This window comes from Aethalodelphis obliquidens, unplaced genomic scaffold (genome assembly GCF_003676395.1).
Source record: "Aethalodelphis obliquidens isolate GAN/ISIS:26980383/991018 unplaced genomic scaffold, ASM367639v1 scaffold14, whole genome shotgun sequence".
Taxonomy (NCBI): Eukaryota; Metazoa; Chordata; class Mammalia; order Artiodactyla; family Delphinidae; genus Aethalodelphis; species Aethalodelphis obliquidens.
In genome coordinates, this window is record NW_020837958.1 from 32,681,973 (window position 1) to 32,706,457 (window position 24,485).

At 42.2% G+C, this 24,485-nt stretch overlaps 1 protein-coding gene across 6 annotated transcripts in view; it reads right to left on the bottom strand.

Moving 5' to 3' along the window:
• The window catches only part of TEAD1 (TEA domain transcription factor 1), a 262,078-nt gene extending 252,953 nt beyond the window's left edge, over positions 1-9,125 (bottom strand). For 2 of the 6 annotated variants that reach the window (XM_027115351.1, XM_027115353.1), the window contains exon 1: positions 8,722-9,062. The gene's annotated coding sequence lies outside the window, so the exon portion shown is untranslated. Of the gene's footprint in view, positions 1-7,983; positions 8,066-8,721 lie in introns of those variants that run through there. The other 4 variants (XM_027115355.1, XM_027115345.1, XM_027115354.1 and 1 more) reach the window with 4 other exon arrangements.
• Between the last annotated feature and the right edge of the window lie 15,360 nt (positions 9,126-24,485).

Consider the following 24,485-nt stretch of genomic DNA (forward strand, 5'->3'; position numbering starts at 1 on the left):
TTCCACACAGTACTGCCCTCTGTGTCAATGAGAGCACTGGCGACATCAAATACATACATTCTTAGGAATGCTTAGCGACTGACGCTGGAATTTTCTTCCTCTCCACTGCATTTGTTCTGCAGGCTGTGATGAGTGTACGCAACCACATCATGGGTCATGACCACCACCTGGCCAGCCATGATTGCAGGACACATCCTAATTTCGAAATGTTCAAATATGGGGGAAAAAAACTGCACCTTGGAACTCATGAAATATGAAAAACACAGCTTCCCCACTGGATTGTGATGATCTCTTTAATCTCTTCACATGCCTGTTTCCCTTGCTAAATTGGAAACTCTGCAGGGGTGTTTTACTGATGGCCATTCACTGACCACCCTTGGCTGATCACCAAATCCCTGGCACACAGTAACCCCTGAAAATGTTTCAATGTAACAGTTCCAGGCAAAACTGGGAGCCCCTAGATTTCAAAGTGCCTAAGGTGGAAGGAAGAGAGAAGAAAGGAAAGAATAAAAAGCCGAGTATGGTTTATCAGCAGCAAAACCATGCTCACCTCTGCGATGTTGTCACGATCACCCTTCCTATGCCCTCACTCTGCAATATCAAGGTGCACCACGTGAGACCCGCTATGAACATCCCCACTACTCAAAAATGAAAACTACCTCTGCAAACAGCCAGGCAAGAATTAGTCCTCAAACTCCTTGCCAGGGAGCCTGAGGCTCACCTCTATAATCACATCTGGAAACAACTGCTACCTTCCCAAGGGATAACAGATGTGTGCTGAGCACGGAGAAGGCGGTTCTGCTCATTGTATTGCTTCTCCTGCGCATTTTTGTGTAGCCATATCTTTAAAACCAACCAAAAAGATCTTAGTGAATTCCATAAACAGTCAGTATATGCTCTTAGGTACATCACCTCACAGATACAGGAAAAATCTAGAGTTAGGAGGCAAATTTAGCCTGATTCCATCTGAGGATAAAAGTTAGAATACCTAGAGTAATAATTCCCAATCAGAGGTGGACACCACTCTGGGGTCTCTTAGAAATACAGAAACACTACACCTATCCCAGCCCTCCTAAGGTTCCAGGGCTGATGCCCAGTCTGTGGAAAGCTCCATGGAGGCTGTGATGCACCTGCTCAGGCGGGAATCGCTGGTGAGGCAGAGACTCTCTAGGACAGGCGTGCAAAGAGGCTGCCCTGGGTTTGCGTCAGAACCATCCTGCATTAGCCATGTAAACAGATCTGTGTAGCAAGAATTAGAAACCCCAAATTCAAAAGGCGGGAGGCCTGGAAAGGAGACTGAGAATGTGCAGAGAGGCTGGGTGGGGAAAGGGACAGACAGTCTTACCCTGGCTTCCCCAGTGCCTGGCACACATCAGGGACACAAATGTTTGCTGAATGAGATTCATATGGCTGATAAGCACCTGGGCATGCACATGATGAAATTTCCACTAATCCACCTACTATGTGCAGAATCCCTGAAATGGCCCCAGCAACTCAAGGCAGGAGTCCCCCAGTCGATTCACCAGTGGCAGAGATTTTAGTTTTGCTTCAGCTTCACTGAACATCTGAGTAGAGATGTTCTAGGAGCATTTCCCTCTCTAAGAATTCCTAGTCATAAAGGAAGCTGCTTTTTGCCTCCGAATCACAGATAATACTTCCTCTGATTTTCAGTTACATAGATATTAATCATTTTTGCACTTGATGAAAGGTGGAAAAAAATTAGGGAGGTATTTTTAATGCACAACAAAACTAGAAACATTTTGTCAAAATAAGAACCATATTGGTCTTATCCTCCCAGTATTTAGAACAAAAGCAAATTTTGAATTATGGGAATTTCTTGGCTCTGCCAGTATGAAACGCTATTAAATAGCTTGTTTTCTGCTTTTCTGTCAATGGAAATACCTGATGAGGTCTTCTAAGCATTCCAGATTTCAAGACGGGGTTGAAGGTTCCCTCAGCTGATATAGCTCTTTCTAACTCTTACCAACCACCATTGTCTCCCAAAAGCTTTGAAATGAAAAGGAGAAAGGGCTGAAAGAGATTCCACCAAAGGAAGCATCGGCTCCCAGAGGTTTCAATGGTTTCGGAATCAGCCCCCAAGATAGCCCCAGCCACAGTGATGGGTGATCTGAAAATGAAGCATATCAAAATGCTATTGATGAGCTAAATTACCAGACAGCTTATCTGAGGCCCACATCCGCCATATGGTGCCCCAACTTCTGCCGCCTGTTGCTGCCACAACAATAGGCACGCCTACCCAGAAAGCACCATTGGACAGAAACCCAGCAGCAGCGGCATGTGGGATGGCTACTATGTTTACATTTTATTTTGTGCTATTAGCTGTGAGCCTCCCCCTATCCCAGGAGTGACTTGAAACATACACACATTCAATGTCAAAGACCTGTGTTACCTGCAGGACACATGCGTGCACGCCGCATGTGTGCACGTGTGTGGTATACATCAGGTGAACAGAGAGAAAACCAGATGTCAACTTCAGAAACGGAGCTGTCTGGTTGGGGGAAGGGCGAGCCAGGCCAGCTCCCAGCTAGAGCTGCAAGCAGACAATGCGCTTTTCTCAAAACACTCGGGCAGGCGGGCCTCGGGGAGTGGCTATTTAAAACACTTGGCTCCTTTTATTTCACCACCAGGGAAGTGAATTCGGACTCTCAAGTGCCAGAGCAAATGAAGTCATTTGGTTTCCTCGGGCAGAAGTCTGCATTTTAGCAGAAGTCAGACTGGACGAAAGTCGGAAGGTCCAGCTGAAGATGTTCTTTCTTCCAATTAAAACTGATTCCACAGAGGATTTGGCACCTGGGCTTCACTAACTTTTTCTTTTTTTTTGAAAAGACACTAAGGTCACAGAAAATGTAAAGGACACTGGAATGAATGCTGTCAAAGATGACTCCCTTTACAAAATGCCATTAAGTATGACCACATAAGGATATCACATTCTAAAGTCTTGGGTGGTATAAAAGATTAACAGTGATTTTTGGCAAATGAATTCATAAGATTTCTGCATTTCTTTCTTTCTACTCTCTCAAAACAGGTTCCTATCTTTGCAGAGATTATATCATTGATGGTAACAGAATATCTATTTAGTTTACTATCAGGGAAAAGACACTGGTTTTCAAAGAGAACTCAACAACACATAGCATCTGGTTATGAAAAAAAGCACAAGATGCAGGTTTGGATACAGTACAAAGCAAAAAAAAAAAAAAGCCTCTATCCTAATATTCAGATCTAATTAACTATTACAGAAAGCCACTCATTTCATCCCCCCAATTAACCACACCTAAGCAGACAACATTCTTGGATGAACTTTTCAAATTTTCTTAAACATTCTCAGTTAAAATAAAAAAAAAAACCTCCTTTCAAGTTAAATTGAGATTGCACTTGAACTCCATCCAAGAGCAGAGCTGAACTGAATTATGATAATTAGAAAGCTGTGCTTATAAAAAAGCAGCACAGTTCATGCATTTCTTTTAAAAGTTCATGCCAGAGAATATAAGTTCAATATGTTCTCACATAATTAACATTTCCCACCATTAGCAGCAGTTTTTCAGTTTATATGTAAAAACAACAGCACTCGCCATTGTTGTATCTACCCCCGCCAATAATGTTTCAGTCACTTTACACGTACATCTAAACCTGTCAGATGCCTCAAAGCAACCAGAACTTCCCAATGGAGACAATGGTGGTGCTTAACTTGTTCATCAATAAACTGGCTTTTTCTTTTAAACCCCTTTTCCAATGCTGGGCTCTGCTCCTCATACTAAAACCATTAATGAAATCCTAGGACACAGCCTTAAAAACTAACGTGAAAAGGGCAGGAAGCATTGCATCAGGATAGTTAATACTGGGGGGTTAGCGGCAAAATACAGCCAGGATAGAGCCTTCCTCCCTGGGCCTGCCACAAAAGTAGAAAAGACGGCCTCTTAGGAACTCCCCCCACCCCTTATCCAATCAGAAGAGAGACCAGTGGTTTCACAGTTAGCCAGGCAGGACTCCCAGACTATGGAAAGTATTTTCAGAGAATCCTCCCAACCATGCAAAAAGCCAGTGGACAAAAGGAGAACTTAAGAGCTGAAAGCGACCCACCCAGTAAGAAACACTCCTGAAAACCCATTTGCTTTGACTAAAATAAATACACATTTCAAAATTCTCTTATGCTGCACCACTACAAAGCCCGAATGTATCTGAAGAAATGGTTGGATTTCCACTCTGAGTTCAAACAAGGGAGAGTGTCGAGGAAGCTTATGATGACAATCTTACACATTGAAAACTCTCAACTGCCCACAGCTTTGAAACAAATTATAAAAACCCATGCAGAAACACTCCAAATGGGCTTCTCTGGTGGCACAGAGGTTAAGAATCCACGGGACAATGCAGGGGACACGGGTTCAAGCCCTCGTCCAGGAAGATCCCACATGCCGTGGAGCAACTAAGCCCGTGTGCCAAAACTACTGAGCCTGCGCTCTAGAGCCAATGAGCCGCAACTACTGAGCCCACGTGCGGCAACTACTGAGCCCGCGCACCTGGAGCCCGTGCTCCACAACAAGAGAAGCCACTGCAATGAGAAGCCAGCGCACCGCAACGGAGAGTAGCCCTGCTCCCCGCAACTAGAGAAAGCCCTCGCGCAGCAACAAAAACCCAACACAGCCAAAAAATAAACAAAAATTTTAAAAAAAAACAAGAAAAAAACACTCCAAGTATTTAGATCCAAATATTCTAGCATTCCACAAACTACCCCAGAAGAGGAAAGGCCCCAAACTTCCCTGATTTCAGAAGTATTCAGTAATTCCGATACAAGGGGGTCGAAATTAGTATTTGTCAAAAATACTAAATACTGAAACATTAAGTGCTTAGGATGGACCTGAATTACTTGATTTTATCACCTTCGTGAACAAGAAAATAAAATATATCACTGATACTGTTCAAACCTGACTTGGGATCTAACTTAAACACCACAGTGTAATCTGTGGCTTCTACAGATAAAATAAGAAAAAGCGCCGCGCAGCTGTAAGAGATTACTCCAGTCATCGGTCAGTCCCCAATAGCCCAGCAGCACAGCCTGAGTCTGTCAAAGCTTACAATATACTTTTCTTGCCGAGTTCAGAAGTAGGCCATTAGCACTCTGCAGTTCCAGTCTCTGAACTCGAAAGAGGAAGCTGTAATGCCCGCATTTATCAACAAAAAGGTGGGCTCTGATTTCCTTGCAATTCTACAGAGAAAGCTGGACACTTGCTCGGGCCAGTATTCTTCAGTCTTTGGAAAAAAACCAAAAAGTTTTATCACTAAACAGATCCAACTTCTAAGCACAGCTTTCAATCCACAATATTTTTCTCTCCTTTCGCAATCTCTTTATTGGAAACAAGATAAAATGCCTAAAATACAAGCTTAAAAGTGTTATCTACCTACTGTCTGTATGTGAGCACGGTCATTTTACATACATGGGATCATACACACAGTTATTTGCACCAACCTTTGGAGTGATAAGACACTACAATTATCATTTGCAGGCAGTATAATTATGCTCACAATTAACACATAATAACACAAGAGATTAGAGAGACGAGTAACCCCACAGATGCACAAACTCTTGTCCCACCGCCATATATGACAGGTCAATCCATTTCAGAAGCAAGAAACCTTAAAATATTGTTAACAGCACAGCTCATTCCTCCAAAGGCCTATCTAACATTTGGGATCTACATTCTCGAACTGTCGAACTGTCACATTTTTCTACTGAAAATGTGACAACAAATATGATCTAGATCCCCATATCAATACAAGTATATTCCACCAAATTTTCGCATTAAGAAATACCCTCTTATACTTGCTGTCCTGTATCGTCAGAGCCAACAAAATTCAAAATTGTTCATAAATGACTGAAACTCAAGCAGCAAAAAACCCGAACATTTTTTTCCTTATGACTTGTCCTTTTTCCAAAAAAAAAAGTGGGGGTACCAGTGTCCAAAGTTGAGTATGTGAATATAGAATTCTTTCTATATAAAGCAAAAGAGGGGGAGGGGCAGAGAAGAAGAAAGGAGGAAGCTGACTTTCCCCAGGCTGCCCCCCAACCCCCTACCACCAGCAGCCCTTACATATAATTGATTTGCTGCTGGGGCCTAGGCACACACAGCACCACAATGCCAGGAAGCACCTCTTGGTGAGAAATTCAGTTCAGTCTGGCTCAAACTAAGTTAGCGTGTCCTCCTTCTTTAAATTAAATTTCATTAAGTATATGCCACGGTGAGTCCTGGTTTATGTTTTGGGAAAAGAAGAAGAAAAAAATCCCCCAATAATCTCTCTCAGGCATGTTTCCTGGATGGAGTTCTATTTGTTACTTTATAAAACATCACACAGAGGAGAAATCTACACAAAAATTCTTTCCTTTAATAGTTTTTTACTCTTACTGTCAAGGCAAAGTGTCACACTGGTTTTATTTCAAACTTGTAAAAAGAGAGAGAGAGAAAGAAAAGAGAGAAAGAAAGAGAGAAGGAAGGAAGGGAGGAAGGAAAGGTAGCTGATATTCTCCTAAAACTGCAAATCAAATAATACTTAATCATTAACGTAAAAATAAAATGGTCTACATGGGCATTTTTATACCATCGGCAAGAACCAGTAATGGATGCAGCTTATCAGCTCATTCTTTTACATCAACAACAAATAAAAGAATTGTAAACTCTGTTTAAAATCTGAAACCTGAGAGTCCAACACAGAATTGCACATAGAAAGAAATACTAAACAAAAATATCTGTGACCATTTATGGGAATAGTGAGATTAGAAAAATAAGCCTTTCCCCTAAAAAACAATCAACAATTCAAAACCTCACTGTTGACAAAGGTTCAACTAATCCATTTGTCTTTCCTGAGTCACTTTGTAATTGATTCTACTATTTCCATCTAAAAAGGAAAGATTCTTACCAAAGTTGGATCTAAGTCTGGCCCTTACAAGCATTCAGATGTACTTGGGGCTCAAAGATCCTGCTATTTACAGAAAGGCACAAATCCAATAGTGAAAGGATGAAGCACTTGGCACAGCCTGAGGTCTGTTCCCCAAACCACCTCACAGTACCCTGGCAGACAAGCCCCCATGCATAAAACACCAGCCAAAATTCACTGCAAGCTTTAGAGAACAGAGCTCACTCCCTGCTCGGACAACGCAGCGGGATCACTTCTTCCTGAAGGGATCTGTCTATTCAGGTAACCACCTGCAGGCACCCAGCACACCCCAAGCATCAGACCACCTAAACTTCCAGAAACAATCAAGGCAAAGGGTAGGGAGGAAGAAACACGTGGTTGTCCAGAACTGACAGTGTTCTACTCATTTGCAATATCTGTAGCATTTTTAATACATATATTTTTTAAACTATAATATTTTGAAATCTGATAGGTTTTGCAGACCTTTCTGTGCCAGGACCTGGGCTTCCTCCAAAGCACTGTTTTTAAAACACGGCCTTTTTACATTACCCGCTCCTGGAACATCATCTGTCTCTAAGTTTCCAGTGCTTACTGAGGTCAATTTTCATTTCTGCAAATCACAGGCAGCCACTTGCTTCTGAGAAGTTAACAAGCCTCCTGAGAAATGCTGGTGGCTGGTATTTCATTGTTTCATAAATATTTTTATACAGTGACATTCAACTTTAAATAAATCTTTAAAAAGACAATTAAAAAGCGAAGAATATTATGATCTGGATTTTATTTATTTTCGTGGGAGAAAAAGAAGGGAGGTGTGAGCCCCTCCACTGTTTCCAACTCATTTAAAATGTTGCTTCGGTTTAAAAAAAAATAAAAACACATTAAAAGAAAAAGAAAAAAAGGAAACTCATAGAAGTTGTACTTTCTTTAAAGCGGGCCTCTGGACTTTAGAACAAAACATGTTCCTGCTACGAACAAAGAGCAGAAATGCACCCTGATTTTCTCCCCTCCTGGGGATCATTTCTCTTCCAATAAACAAACGAATCCCCCAGTATTTCCTACCGAAGGGAAGTTTTCCAGGGAGAGTCTCCTCCAGGGTTTGGTGGTAACTGCGACTCAGTCTTTTTTGGACACAATGTTTCTGCTGACTCCTGAAAATTTTCCACTTGAATGTGCAATGAAGCAGCGGCGGCGGCAGCAACAGTCCTGGAGAAGCGGCAAAGACGACCGTGCCTCCTTTCATCTTTGAGAAGAAGGAGCGAAACCCCGCCAGCAGCACAAGTCGGCGCAGCCCCCAGGCCGGCCTCGGGGGGCCCAGGCGCCTGGGGCGGCTGGGGAGGCGCGGTGGGGGGATCGGGCCGGCTTCGGGCTCCCTAGAGGCGCCGGCGGCTCTCCCAGCCCGCGCTCGCTCTAACTTCTGACTTCCCCGAGAAAAACGTGGAAACTGCCCGAGGGTGTGTGCGTGTGCGCGCTGGCAGGCAGACGGGCGCGAGAGGGGGGCGCGGGGGGCGCGGCCGGCCTGGCGCCTCCAGGGCCGCCTGTTGCCGCGCGGGCTCCGCAGCGCGCGGCCCAACTTGGCGTCCCGGCAACTCCCGCGGCGGCGCCCGGCCGCTCACCTTGAAGGGGCGCGGGGAGGCGGGCGCAGGGGCCCGGCCCCGGCCCTCCGCGTGCCCACCCGCCCGCCGCACACAAAGCAGAGTCCGGAGAGAGAGAGCGGCCCGTGCCGTACGCCACGGGCCCCCAGCCCCCGGCGCCCCGCGCGCCCCCCGCACCCAGCATCAGCCCCGCGCGCCAACTTACCTCGGCGAAGGGAGCTGCCGCAGCGCCCGGCGAGTCCGAGGCAAACTTCGGCGCCGCTTCCCCCGCCTTCAGCTCGGAGCCTGGCTCCCGGTCCCCAGGCTGGGCCACCCCCCCCCCCCCCACCTAGCACCGCTCCTGCCCCGGGGCCGGCTGGACGTACTGGGCTGCTGCCCGCGGCTCCGGGCAAAGGTGGACGGGGTGGGGGGGGCTTCACTGCATGGCCTGTCCCCGGACGCGGCCGCCCCGAGCCCGGGCCCCGCCGCGCGGACTGGCCCGCAGGGTGGAAGCGAGTCTGCAAAGTGCTTGGTGGGCGCCCGCGGCGGGCGGCGGGGCCGCGGCGGCGGCTGCAGAGGCTCGGCTCGGCTCGGGCGGCGCGGCACGGCGCGAGCGATGCTAAGAATGTTCGGAATGAGGACAGGAATGAAATGAACGCCAGGACCGAACTCGCTCCGGAGGGGTGGGGCCTCGGTGACGTCATGCGGCCTGCCGCCCGGGGCCGGGGGCGGGGCCTGCCGCCGCCGGTGACGTCATGGGGATTCGGGGCGGGCCCGGCTCGGCAGCCTAGCCGTTGGGGCGCGCGCGGGCTCCCTCAGGAGGGGCGGCGGGGCGGAGTCTCGCGCCCACGGGGGAGCGGGGAGCGCGCGGGAGCCGCCCTGCCCCTTCCCGGCGCGGGCTCCGGGCTTTGTCCCTAGCTGGGCGGGGCGGACCGGGGGGAGGGCGCCTCGGAGGAGCCTACGCAGCGCGAAGAACTCTGGAATCCTGGGTTCCTTCCTTGGGGCGGGCGCCGAGGCCGGAGATGCGCGCGCCGCTCCTGCCCTGCCTCAGTTTCCCTGTCCCGAGACGCGGAAGCTCGGGCGGCCGCTTGGAGCGCTCCTGGACTCGGAGGAAGTCTGCAAGTGTGGGGAAGAGAAGTTTCTCTTCTGGAAATTCACGTAGTTGTTCACAAGCGCGGTGGACGCCTTCCCGGGGCCGGATTCCCAGCCTGCCAAGTCTTCCCCTCTTTTTCAGTTTATAAAAGTTCAGGGCTCTCGTTCAAGTCGAAGTCAGCCCTACTGTTGGAAAGGGAAACCTTTAGCATAGCAAAGAAAGGATAATTGCGGAGTTCGTAATAATGCTGCCCTGCTAACACGGTCTCCTCCGAGTCGCTCAAGAAATCGAGTTCACTCATCCCTGCGAGTTGTAATTTTCGAAAGCAATGGGTCAGGTAAAAACCCTAAATTTTTAAATGCTACATCCGGCAATTTCACGTCACTCTTTTTTTGGTGATGGGGGGAATAAACTTCATGTACACATAGAATAACTTTTACCCTACCTTTGGAGGTAGTGACGCTGAAGTGACATAGTAGACTCCGTGGGTAAATCAGAAAACAGCTGGGTAAAGCTGACCCACTGTGGCAGAACTGTCTAAAATTTGGGGTAATTGTAACCGGCAGTTTCAGTTAGATCGAAGTAGCAAAGCAATTCCTGTTCTGTTGACTTCTTTTCTTGGGGCACTTCGCTCTCCTTTCCAGTTGGGGCCCCGAGGATACATAATGCCGCCTATTTTGTGTGCCCCCAGGAATCCCCTAAATATGGGTAACTGAGGGAGGCGGAATGTGACTGGAGACAGCACATTTTCTACGAGGCATAATTTTACTAATGCAGTTTTAATTGAAATTTTTGTTGAGAGAATTAAATATTCACATGCAGTTGTAAAAAATAACAATACAGAGAAAACCTTTGTTCATTTTCCCCATTTCTCTCAGCAGTGGTAATGTCTTAACTATAATAACACAATTGAGATATTGACATTGATACAATCCACCACATCTTATTCACATTTCCCCAGTCTTGTACTCATTTGTGTGTGCCTGTATTTCGTTCTATACAATTTTCTCACCTGTGTAGGTATCCACCACCACAGTCAGGTACAGATGCATTTTATCTCTATCTAGTTTGCATGCAATAATGAGGTGATACAATGAGGGTCACAATAATGACTAGCCACCTTAACGCTGGTTTTGGGAAATTTGTTAGGGAAACACAAAATTTGGCATTACAACTGTACTAGGCGTATCTCTCTCCAAATATCAGTTTCTAAATACACCAGATAGAGTCTGATGGCAGTGCCAGACAGTAGGGTTTCTAAATCACTGTTGGTTAGCCCAGTACACCTGGGCGCCTTTCAGACACTATTTCCCATCTCACAGACACATGGCAATGCAAGGTCTCCCAATCCTTACTGAATTCAGGAAAAAAATCCTTGGCCTAGGATTCAAAGCTCTTCATGACCAGTATTTTCTCCAACTTCCATCTACAAGCATATTTTTTGAGACTCATCTTAAAAACCTTTTCTTCCAGCAAGACTACTCACGTAGATATTTCCTCCCTAGCACCATCAAAATTCCTTTCTCCAGACAAAGTACTTGTATTCTGTTAGTTACCAGCATACTGGGGTGCCCCAGATCTGAGCCTCTAGAAAGTGTACTGGGTCTCATTCAGCTATGTGTACGCTGCCAGAGACCTACACATAAATGGGAGTAACTTTCATGGTCTCTCTACACATTCTCAGTCTCCTCAGCCACCCATTGGTCAGTGCAGAGGAGCTAAGGGTTTAGGACCCGGGAGCTGTTCACTCCCAGCATCTGAGGGCAGGAAAAGTAGCTGCCACCTGCTAAGATGGTAGCAACTACCATGTACTGCACTAACACTTAGCCCTTGGCATTTTGCCTTTGCCATCTCAGTTCATCCTCATGGCACCTGTACAAGGTAGCAATCGTTAGCTCAGTTTATACAGGTGAAGAACTGAGGTATAGGAAGGTACTATGACTTGCCTACGGTCCCATAGTCAGGGAAGAGCAGAGCCAGGTCCTGAATTCCTTCTGACTTCAGCCCATGTTCAGAACCCCTCTATTGCCCACAAAACAGAAATGGATATATGTCAAAACAATAGAATGCCAGGCACTGTTCTAAGTACTTCCTATATATTACCTCATTTAATCCCTACAGTCACCCTATGAGGTAGGTGATTTTATTTATTCTCATTTTATCAGTGAGCAAACTGAGAATCAGGTGAAATAATTTGGTCAAGATCATACTGTTAGAAAGTACAGAGTGAGGATTCAAACCCAGGCATTCCAGCTCCAGATTTCATGCTCTTAACCTTCCACTCAAAGGCCCAAACTCAGTAGTATACAGAACAAGAAAGATCAGCCATCTGCGGGGGCTGACCTACCCTGAAATGTAACAATTATACATATCACCTATGATAAAGGAAAGTTTGTTACCTTCAAGTTTTACCAAGGAAGAACCTAATTTGTAACATATAAGAGAAACAGTGATCCACTTAATGGTAACAAGTCATGCTGAGGTAGAAACTCTGAGTCCACCTGAAACTAGAAAGGAGAGCCAGTGGGTTAGAATTTACCATAAGGAAGCACTTGGCTCAGGAAGATACTGCTTTGGAAGACAAAGATGTATGATTAATAATGATACAGTTTGTCTTGTTTCTAAGAAGTTGATCCCCTTTTCTTATAGGAGTGTAAAAATTGGTACAACCACGTTCGAAAAGTTTGGTAGTAGCTAGTGGAGTGGAAGCTATGCATATTTTGTGAGCCAGAAGTTCTTAGGAATACAGCCAAGAGAAACTCAGGTATGTATGCACCAGGACACATGTACAAGAATGTTCATTGGGGCATTTTTGTAGTAACCCCAAGCAAGAAACAACCCAAATGTCCACTAACAGTAGAAAGGATACCTGAATTTTGATATAATCTTACAGTGGAATACTATACAGAGTTGAAAATGAATGAAGTACAGCTACATGCAACAACATGGATAAAGGCTAAAAAATATAATATTGAGTGAAAGCAGCATGAAATAAAAGTATCCATGAAGTATAATTGTGTTCATATAAAGTTCAAAAATAAGCAAAATTTACCAGCATTGTTTAGGGATATATAATTATGTACAAAACTAGAAAGAAGGGGGAAAAAAACTAGATAGAAGTACATGAAGTAATTACCAATAAATCTGGGGTAGTGGTTATCCCAAATGATAGGATGTTCTGGCAAAGAGGGGAAACCTGGGAGAGGGGGCTTCTGGAGTGCTGGCAATGTTATATTTTTGTCTGGTTACATGGGTGTTTATTATAAGGATTCATTAAGCTATGTATTTATTTTAAGCATTCTTCTTTACATATCTGTTGTATTTCACAATTTGTTTCAAGTTTTATTGAGAAATAATTGACATACATCACTGTATAAGGTATACAGCATGATGGTTTGATTCACATATATTGTGAAATGATTACCACAGTAGGTTCAGCTAACATCTATCTTCTCATATAGGTACAATAAAAAGAAAAGAAAGAAAAAAGAAAAGGAAAATTTTTTCTCCTTGTGATGAGAACTCATAGGATTTCCTCTCTTAACAACTTTCATTTATATCATAGAGTAGTGTTAGCTATAGTCAGCATGTTGTATATTACATCCCTAGTACTTATTTACCTTATAACTGAAAGCTTGTACCATTTGACTGCCTTCCTCCAATTTCCTCCACCTCTGGTAACCACAAGTCTGATCTTTTTCTATGGCTTTTTGCTATTCAGTTTGTTTGTTTAAGATTCTACATATAAGTGAAATCGCATAGTATTTGTCTTTATCTGACTTATTTCACTTAGCATAATGCCTTCAAGGTTTATCCATGTTGTCACAAATGACAGAATTTCCACATTTTTTATGGCTGAATAATATTCCATTGTGTGTCTGTGTGTGTTTGTGTGTCTGTGTGTGTGTGTGTGTGTGTATCACAACTTCTTTATCTGTTCATCCACTGGTGGACTCTTATGTTGTTTCCATGTCTTGGCTATTGTAAATAATGCTGTTATGAACATGGGGGTGCTATCTTTTTGAGTTAGTGTTTTCATTTCCTTGGGATATACTCCCAGAAGTGGAATTGCTGAATCAAAATTAAATCTATATTTAATTTTTTGAGGATCCTCCATACTGTTTTCCATAGTGTTTGTACCAATTTACAATCCCACCAACAGTACACAAGGGTTCACTATTCTCCACATCCATGCTGGTATTTGTCATCTCTTGTCTTTTTGATATGGCCATTCTAACAGACATGAGGTGATATCTCATTGTGCTTTTAATTTGCATTTCCCTAATGACTAGTGACATTGAGGATCTTCTCATGTACCTGTTGGCCTTTCATATATCTTCTTTGGAGAAATGTCTGTTCAGGTCCTTTGCCAATTTTTTAATTGGGTTATTTGTTTTCTTGCTATTGAGTTGTGTGTGTTCTTTATATATTTTAGATATTAACCCCTCATCAGACACATGATTTGCAAATATTTTTTCCCATTCCATGTGTTGTCTTTTCACTTTGTCAATGATTTCTTTTGTTGTGTAGAAGCTTTTTAGTTTTATGTAGTCCCACTTGTTTATTTTTAATTTTGTCGCTTGTGTTTTAGGTGTCATATCCAAAAAATCAATACCAAGAACCATGTGAAGGACCTCTCTTTCTATGTTTTCTTCTAGGAGTTTCATGGTTTCAGGTCTTACATTTAGGTCTTTAACCAATTTTGAGTTAATTTTTTGGGGTGGTGTAGGTTACGGGTTCAGTTTTATTCCTTTACATGTAATATATAATTATCCCAACACCATTATTGAAAAGACTTTCTTTTCTCCATTGAGTATTCTTGGCTCCCTTATCAAATATTATGCCTGAATTTATTTCTGGGCTCTAGGTTCTGTTCCGTTGGTCTATATGTCTGTTTTTATGCCAGTACCATATTGTTTTGAAGCCTATAACTGTATAGTACAGCTTGAAATCAGGAAATATGATGCCTCCTGCTTTGTTCTTCTCTCTCAGGATTTCTTTGGCTATTTGGGGTCTCTCGTGGTTTCATACAAATTTTAGGAGTGGTCTTTCTACTTCTGTAAAAAAAAATTCCACTGGAATCTTGGTAGGAATTGCATTGAATTTATAGATGACTTTTTGTAGTATTATTAACATTTTAACAAAATTAATTCTTCCAATCCATGAACACAAGATATACTTCCATTTATTTGTGTCTTCTTTGCTTTCTTTGATCAAAATGTTGTAGTTTTCAGAGTAAAGATCTTTTACTTCCTTGGTTAAATTTATTCGTAAATATTTAATTGATGCTGTTATAAATGGGATCAATTTGTTCTTCATAAAATTCACTGTTAGTGTATAGAAACACTACTTATTACTGTATGTTAATTTTGTATCCTTGACTTTACTGAATTTATTGGTTAGATCTAACAGCTTTTTGGTTGAGTCTGTAGGATTTTCTGTATATAAAATCATGTCATTTGCAAATACAGTCAATTTTCCTTCTTCTTTCCAATTCTAATACCATTATTTCTTTTTCTTGCCTAATTGCTCTAGCTAGGACTTCTATTACTATTTTGAATAAGAGTGGTGAGAGTGGGTACCCTGTCTTGTTCTTGATCTTAGAGGAAAATTTTTCAGTCTTTGACCTTTGAAAATGATGTTAGCTGTGGGCTTGTCATATATGGCCCTTATTATGTTGAGATACATTCTTTCTATGCCTAATTTGTTAAGAGTGTTTATCATAAATGGGTGTTGAAATTTGTCAAATGCTTTTCCTGAATCTACTGAGATGATCATATAATTCTTTTATTCTATTAATGTGATGTATCACATTGATTGATTTGCCTATGTTGAACCATTCTTGCATCCCAGATGCTTGAATCCATTCAAATGACTTGAATCCCATTTGATCATGGTGTATGATCCTTTCAATGTGCTGCTGAATTCAGTTTGCTGTTATTTTATTAAAAATTTTTGTATCAATGTTCACCAGGGATATTGGCCTGTAGTTTTCTTTTCTAATAGTATCTTTTTCTGGTTTTGATATCAGGATAATACTGGCTAGTAAAATGAGTTTGAGAGTGCTTCCTCCTCTTTGAATTTCTGGGAGAGTTTGAGAAGAATTGGTGTCAATTCATCTTTAAATGTTGGGTAAAGGGGAATTCCCTGGTGGTCCACTGGTTAGTACTCCATGCTTTCACTGCTGAGGGCCTGGGTTCAATCCCTGGTCAGGGAACTAAGATCCCACAAGCTGTGTGGCATGGCCAAAAAGTAAATAATAAAATAAAATAAAATAAAGAAAAAAAAATAAAATTTTGATAAAATTCACCATTGAAGCCATCTGGTCCTGGGCTTTTCTTTGTTTGGAGATTTTTGGTTACTCATTCAATCTCCTTTCTAGTAATTGGTCTATTCAGATTTTCTATTTCTTCCTGATTTGCCTTAGTGAGTTGTATGTTTCTAAGAATTTTTTACATTTTTTCTAGGTTGTCCAGTTTGTTGGTGTATAGTTGTTCATAGACTCTATAGTTGTTCGTAGACTCTTATGATCCTTTGAATTTCTGTGGTATCAGTTGTAATGTCTTCTTTTTCATTTATAATTTTGTTGATTTGAGTCCTTTGTTTTTTCTCCATGGTTAGTCTAGCTAAGGATTTGTCAATTTTGTCTATCTATTCAAAGAACCAACTCTTAGTTTGATTAAAATCTTTTCTATTGTTTTTTTGGTTCTCTGTTACATTTATTTCTGCTCTCATCTTTACTATTTTCTTTCTTCGCTAACTTTGGACTCAGTTTGTTCCTCTTTTTCTAGTTTCTTAAGGCATAGAATTAAGTTGTTTATTTGGGATCTTTCTTGCTTTTCCATGTAGGTGTCTATTACTATGAAATTCCCTCTTAGAACTGCTTTTGCTGTATTTCACAAGTTCTGGTATCTTGATTTTCCAGTTTTTGTTTGTCTCAAGGAACTTTTTTATTTCCCCTTCAATTTCTTCATTGATCCATTGGTTGTTCAGGAGAGTGTTTAATTTCTGTGTGTTTGTAAATTTTCCAGTTTTCCTCTTTGTTATTGACTTCTAGTTTCATGCCATTGTAGTCCGAGAAGATACTTGATATGATTTCAGTCTTCTTGAATTTGCTAATTTGTTTTGTGGGCTACCATATGGTCTGTCTGAGAAAATATTCCAAGTGTGCTTGAAAAGAATGTGTATTCTGCTGTTGTTTTATAGAATATTCTGTATATGTCAGTTAGGTCCATTTTGTCCAAATAGTTTCCTTATTGATTCTCTGGATGATCTATCCATTGTTCAGAGTGGGATATTAAAGCCCCCAACTATTATTGTACTACTGTTTATTTCTCCTTTTAACTCTGTTAGTTTTTGCTTTATATATTGGGCTGGCCAAAAAGTTCGTTCAGGTTTCTCTGTAAGATGTTACAGAAAACCCCGAATGAACTTTTTGGCCAACCCGATATTTAGTGGGTGCATAAATAATTACAATTGTTATATCTTCTTGATGTATTGAACCCTTTATCATTACATAATGACCTTCTTTGTCTCTTTTTACCATTTTCAGTTTTGAGTCTATTTTGTCTGATATAAGTATAGCTACCCCTGCTTTCTTTGGTTACCATTTGTTTGAAATGTCTTTTTCCATCCCTTCACTCTTGGTTTATGTATATCTTTAAGGTTAAAATGAGTCTCTTACAGGCAGCATATTGTTGGATCTTTTTGTTGTTGTTGTTTTTTTTAAAATCCATTTATCCATTCTATGTCTTTTAGTTGAAGAATTTAATCTGTTTATATTTAAAGTAATTATTGATAAGCGCTTATTATTGCCATTTTGTTCATTGTTTTCTGGCTGTTTTATAGATCTGTTGTTCTTTGTTTCTTATCCTGCTCTCTTTCTGGGGGTTTTGATGTCTTTATGAATCAGTGTGCTTTGGTTTCTTTATCATGTTCTTTTGTGTAATTACCACAGGTTTTCCCTTGTGGTTACCATGAGGCTTACATAAAATATCTTAAATGTATAACACTCTATTTTAAACTCATAACAACTTAGCTTCAATAGCATTTGTAAACTTTTACACATTTTTGGTTATTGCTGTTACAGTTTACATGTTTTTAGTATTATATAACTAATAACAGATTATCATAGTTATGTCTATTTTACTACTTAAAAAATTTTTTAAACTAGAGTTGTAAGTGAATTATGCACCACTATTACCAAATTGCAGAATCTAACTATGACTATATATTTACCATTACCAGTGAGTTTTATACTACCTTTTTGTATTTTTATGATATTAGTTAGCATTCTTTTACTTCTACTCAAAGAACTCTATAAAATTTCTTGTAAGGCAGGTCTGGTGGTAATGAACTTCCTCAACTTTTGTTTGTTCGGGCAAGTCTGTATCCCTCCTTTTTTTCTGAAGGAAAGCTTAGCTGAGTGTAAAATTCTTGTTTGACAGTTATTTTCCTTCAATATTTTCAATATGTCATCCCATTTTCTCCTGGCCTGAAAAGTTTTTGAGAAATCTGCTGATAATCTTATGGTCCCTTGCATGTAACTTCTCTTTTTTCTCTTGCTGCTCTTAAAATTCTTTCTTTGTCTTTTGACAATTTAATTATAATGTGTCTCATTGTAGCCCTATTTGAATTCAAGCTATTTGGGGTCCTTTGGTCCTGATGGATCTGGATGTCCATTTCTCTCCCCAGGTTCAGGAAGTTTTCAGCCTTAAATATACTTTCTGTCCCTTTTTCTTTTCCTTCTGGAATTCTCACAATGTAGATATTGTTTCTTTTCCTGTGTCCCATAATTCCCATAGAGTTTCTTCACTCTTTTTCAATCTTTCTTTTTGCTCCTCTTCCTGGGTAATTTCCAATGTCCTACCTTCCAGGTCACTGATTCTTTCTTCTGCCTGGTTGAACCTATTTTTGAAACTCTGTTGAATTCTTCAGTTTAGTTATTGTATTTTTCAACTCTGGGATTTCTGTTTGGTAGTTTCATTTTTGTTTTTGTTATTTGATGGTTGCTATTTTTTTTGGTGAAACTTCTTGTTTTGTTCATGCATTAGTTTCCTAATTTTGTTTAGTTGTCTGTTTGTGTTTTCTTGTAGTTCACTAAACTTCCTTAAAAGAATTATTCTGAATTCTTTGTCTGACAGCTCATAGATCTCCATTTCTTCAGGGTCAGTTTTTGGAGCTTAATAAAGTTTCCATTGGTGGTGTCATATTTACCTGATTTTCATGATCCTTGATTCTTTATGTTGGTATCTGCGCATTTGAGTAATGGGGTTCCTCTTCCAGACTTCACAGGTTTGCTTTCGCAGAAACAGTTCTTCACCAGTCAGCTTAGTTGGATTTCTGGGTATGTCTGCTGGTAATGTCCTTGGGCAGGTGGGACCAGCTATTATGGTCTATTTTGGGGGAAGGCAACTGTTCAAGCTCTGAGAACATGGATGGAGGGCATGTGCCACTGACTGAGAACAGTTGCATAGGACTGTTGGCATTGTTTCCTACCCAAGTGAGGCTCTAGGATGCGGTCCGTGGTTGTGTGGATTCCCTGGTCAGGTTTACTAGATGGTCAGGACTGGGTACTATATTCAATAGCTGATGGGACTATGAATTAGCTTCCATGCCCTGGCAGGACAGCAGGACAGGACCCCAGCCTGTACAGGTTGCTGTTTGGGAACCCAAATCAGAATGTGCACTAAATTCCCTGGTCAGGTGAGGCCACCATTTTACCACACAAATGGTGGAAGCCATAGGCTGTGCTCTCTGTTCAAGTGCCACTGTGTGTAGGACTGTTGAATGGCCACATGTTTCCCATGTTCTCTGGTTAGGTTCCCTGGTCAGACAGGCTGAAGACTGTATTCTGCGATGAGCAGGGCTACAAATTAGATTTCCTGCCCAGGGATAGTGGGAGAAGCAGCCCTAAAGCTGGTAAAGTTCTATGTTTATTATCTTAACTCAAGCCAGCCCACACTCAAGTTCCCTGATTGAATAGGGCCACTGGCTGTGTTCTACAAACTGTCAACTCTGCCCACCAGCCTCCCAGTTCAAGTGCTGCTGGGCCACACAGCTTCCAGGAATTTTGTCCAACCCTTGTGGTCAGATGAGGCTGGAAGGCACTCTCTACAGTGGACAGGGCTATGTAGTAGCTTCCTTGCCTGGACAGGAGGGAGAGGGGCTGCTCTAGGTAACTCTCAATTTCCTGAACAGGCGCTCAGGTTGGAAGGGCTGAGAGCTATCACCAACCTTGGCTATGAGTTAATCCCCCTGCCTGTGTGTAGCACGGGAACATTCCCCGTCCCCTACTAGCTTTGCTCTGGTGGCAGTCCTCTCTGCCTGCCTACCTCTTGGCTTGAGCACTGCTGGGCCACATTGCTTCCAGGAGTTATTGCCAGCCCTTCTGGTCAGATGGGGCCACAAGACACTCTCCACAGCAAGGAGAGCAGGGGGTAGGGCTATGATTCAGCTGCTTGCCCGGGCATGGGTAAACCAGGGTCTAGGGCCAGCAAAACTCCTTGTTTGAAGTCCGATCTGACAGATATGCACCCTGCCAAGTTCCCTGGTCAGAGTGTGCCCCCAGCTTGGTTCTACAGATGAGCAAAACTCTGGTTGGGATTAATACTTGGGCACTGCATGATGTAAACTCAATCTGCCAAGATCCATTGTTTTCGCAAGCATCTACCCTTTTCTCTGTCAGTCAGATTCCCTGCAATTCCGTGGAACGAGATCAGGGCAGGGGCTCCCACAACGTGACCCACAATGCTGGGAGATGCTGGTTGTTCCTGCCGGGGTTCTCTTTTCCCACTGGAAGAACTGGAGGCTCGGGGGACACCTTTCCCCATGGTGCTGTGCTGGCCCAGGGTTGGGGGTGGGGACGATGCTGTTAACATGTAACCACTTCTCTTACCTTCTAATGCCATCTATCTTGGTCTCTGTGCTACAGGAGGTGCTCCAGCCTTACCCCTGTGTTCTAGGATTCTATCATTTGTGTCTTGTTCTGGAATAGTTGCTAGTTGTTCCTCTTGTGAGGGGGACCAAGTCAGAGACAACCGATGTCGCCACCTTGGTGACCATATTTCACAATATTTAAACATTAAAAATAAATGTTAAAGAGACCTGCCAATATTCAAATGCCTCCCATGTGCCCAAGTTTTGACCTGGTTCTGAATCCTATCCCTTCTCACATTCCCATAATCCTTTTGGAATACATCATTCCTTCTCTTCCAGATTTTCAACTTCACTGTATATTGGATCCTTTCCATCAGCATTTAAACATACACAAGTCTTCCCATCTTAAAAACAACAACAATAAAAAACAACCTTCTATTGCTCTAACCTCATGCCCTCCTACTGTCCTCTCTCCTTCCTTTCATAGCTAAACATCTGAAAAGAACTGTCTGACTCCATTACCTCCATTTCTTTACCTCTTACTATTCTTTGACCCTGTCCAGTTGGGCTTCTGCCTCCATTACTTATTCCATCAAAACAGGTGTCCTTCTAGCCCTCATGATTCAGTGTAGCTGATTCAGTTACATATATATATAATTTCCTGCTTGACAACATCATCTGGGTATCTCAAAAGTATGTCAGACAACCTGTCCAGAATTGTGATCTTCCACTATGAATATGGTCCTTGTCAGGTGGTTCCTATCTCTGAGAAAAGCACACAGATGATGGGCTTGATACATCCCTACCTGCTTAGTACCCTTCAATAGTGTTCTATCATATTTACAAAAAGCCATTCTAAAGCCCTGCATGATCCAACCTCTCCCTACCTTTTCAGGTATCTTGCATCTCTCCCTCCCAACTGTGTGTCCCTAGCACACTGGAAAACTTTTAGTTCCTCAAATTTATCAGTTGCCCACAGGGTCCTTTTTTGTGTTAGTACAGCTCCTTGGAGTACTTTTCCTTCCTCTTTAGCTAATTCATTCTTCTCCCCCTGTTATTAGCTCAAATGTTATTTCGTCAAGAGAGTCTTTCATGATTCTCCAGCCTTTATCACATTAGTTATATAATGCTGGGTAACAAATCTCTCTAAAATGTAATGTCTTAAAACAGTAATAATCATGTATTATCTTTCATGGTTTCTATGGGTCAAGTATTTGGGAATGTCTTGGCTAGGTGGTTCTACCTTACGGTCTGTCATGAGATTGTAGTCAGATATCAGCTGGGGATACAGCTATCTGAAGGTTTGACTGGGATTGGAGTTTCCACTTTAAGACTGTTCACTCATGTGGCTACCAAGTTGGTATTTGCTCTTGGCAAGGGGACTCACTTTCTCTCTACATGGACCTCCGCATGTTTCTTGGGCTTCCTCACAAGATGGTGGCTTGAATTCAAAGGTAAGATTTGAGAAAGAGACAGAGAGAGAGGGAGAAAGGGAGAGTTGTGGATAGAGAGAGAGGGAGGGAAGGGGGGAAGGAGAGAGAGAGAGAGAGAGAAAGAGAGGAAGCTCATGCAGGCAAAAAGCTGCATCCTTTTTATGACTAGCCTCAGAAGCCACATAGTATCACTTCTACCATGTTCTGTTTGTTAGAAGTGAGTCATGATGATCGGCCCATATCCAATGAGAGGGGAATTCGATTCTACTGCTTAGAGGGGAAATGTCAAAAAATCTGCAGACATATTTTAAAAATCACCTCACCTATACCCTCCCTTCCTGGACTTGCCACAGTCTGTGTATATACTTCTGTGACTATTTGATTAATGCCTATCTTCCCACATTAAAACAAGTTAGTGGAATAAGCTAGTAGGACAAGAACCATATCTACTTTTCTTTCCATCTGATTCCTGGTACCTAGCACACTATCTGGCAATTAGTGTGGAATAAATATGAATAAGTTATAGATTATAAATGACACCTGCAACGCCCCTTTTAGGTAGGTATCATTCTTTCCATTTTATAGATATGGAGTCAAAATTGTTGGGTAACTTGTTCAAGTACCAAATTTTGAATCCAGATCCCTCTGTTGCTAAGCCAGAACTATTTCTAGGACTCTAGAATTTCTCCCTATGACAACAAAAGAGGCACAGAAGTTACTCTGGTCTGAGTGAAATTGTCTCCTATGTTTCTAGATTTTCTTATCAGGAAGCCTTGGGATAGCTAATTCAGTTTCCCAGGTGTAAGAATTTAAGGACAGACTGTTCTTAAAGTGAGATAATACTCAGAATCTAGTCATGGATAAAAAAAGGTTCTCCAAAGTAATTGATCCTTTTGAGTTTTCTTATCATGAAAAGAAGAGAAAGTGGAGTTTCTGAAACTACCAATCTACTATTGGGAGAATCACCCAGAGTGGTCACTGGGAGAACTAGTGGCTCTCAATACCGGATTCTTCTGTCTGATCCCATGCATTCCTCCACTCCTGTGCAAAGTCTTATCTCCTTCTTTACTATGGAGAAAGGAGACATTCATTAGCTGCTCTGTCCAATGAGGTGGCCATTAGTCATTTGTGTATTTTAAATTAATTGAAATTAAATAAAAATTTTAAATTCGGTTTCTCAGTTGCACTAACCACATTTCAAGTGCTCAAAAGTCACACGTGGCGAGTGACTACCATATTGAAAGGTGCAAATTGTAGGACATTTGTATTATCACAAAAATATTCTATTGAACAGTGCTGCCAGAGAACCTAGATAATCCTAACCCCAGAGAATTCCCAAGCCATGGAAGAAGAGGAAACCAAGGGCTAGAGGAATTATCCATCGCAAAGACAGCCCCAGCTCACCTGAAGGAAATGGTCCCTAATCGAGGGGCTCTGGGTGTGGATTTTCCTCTACAGGTCTGTGCTCTCTCACCAGGCTTTCTCTCTCTTCTCCATCTATCCTCTGAGCTATCTCACTTTAAATAATCACCAGCACTCTCCAGACCAGATTGCTCCACACCTGCTGCCCTGAACCCACTGAGCCTAGGCCTATTCTAGGCAGCTCCTCTGCCAAGACAACACATCTTTACCCTTAAACCATTTCATCTCTGTACTTAGGCCAATCTTTGCCCCTCCTGTCTCAGAGTATGTAATTTCTCTCCCTCTTAGATACAGTCCCTCCATCAACTTCTCCATCAACAGATGTGTTCTGGATTCTATGCCCTTCATCGCACGGGAGAACTTGCTTTACTAATTATTCTCTTTCTCTTCATCATCTTCATCTTTCCCTCTCCACCAAGTAGGCACAGCTTACCCAATGTTGTTAACCTGAGTTAACCCTGAGGCCACCGTCCCATCTTCCCCTTCTTTTCCCTACCAGTTTGTTCTGGGGAGCTGTCTGCCTACATCTTCATTTCTTACCTAGAGCCTAACTTTCATCTAATTCATTTGCTTCCTATTTAATCAAATTTGTTCAGGATATGTCATTCAAGGCTCCCCCCAATCAGTTCCTGGCCCATTTTTCTTACCCTTTTTTCTTTGTCATCTTTTAGGCAAGCTCATCTCTTCACCATCCACCACACATGTCTAAAACATTCCTGCCCCTGCAGCTTTATTAATACTATCTCTCTCACCAAAAATACTTGCTCCATGTATACCCCTTCATCATTGGAGGCTGAGCCCAATCCATCCTTCTCAATGAAGTCTTTCTGATAATAAAAGCCCAAGTGCTTCACTGACTCCCGTCACTGAGCACAGAATTCCTGGTGCTACTGTGTATTGTCATATGCATATTTATCTTCTCTCCCTAGTTGAGTTTCAGTGTGCATTCTGGCAGGGAATTAGCATTCACATCTTTTCTCTCCCAAGAGTTTTGAGATGCAGAGTCTTGTGCATAGTGGATATTCAAATATTGCTTGATTGACTCATACACTGACACCTTCTATCATCACTTCAAAAGGGGCCAGTGGTAAACCACGAAGCACTATTTTAAATAAACCTCCTGAAAAGAATATTATGAAATGGAGACTGACAGCTATTAGCTAT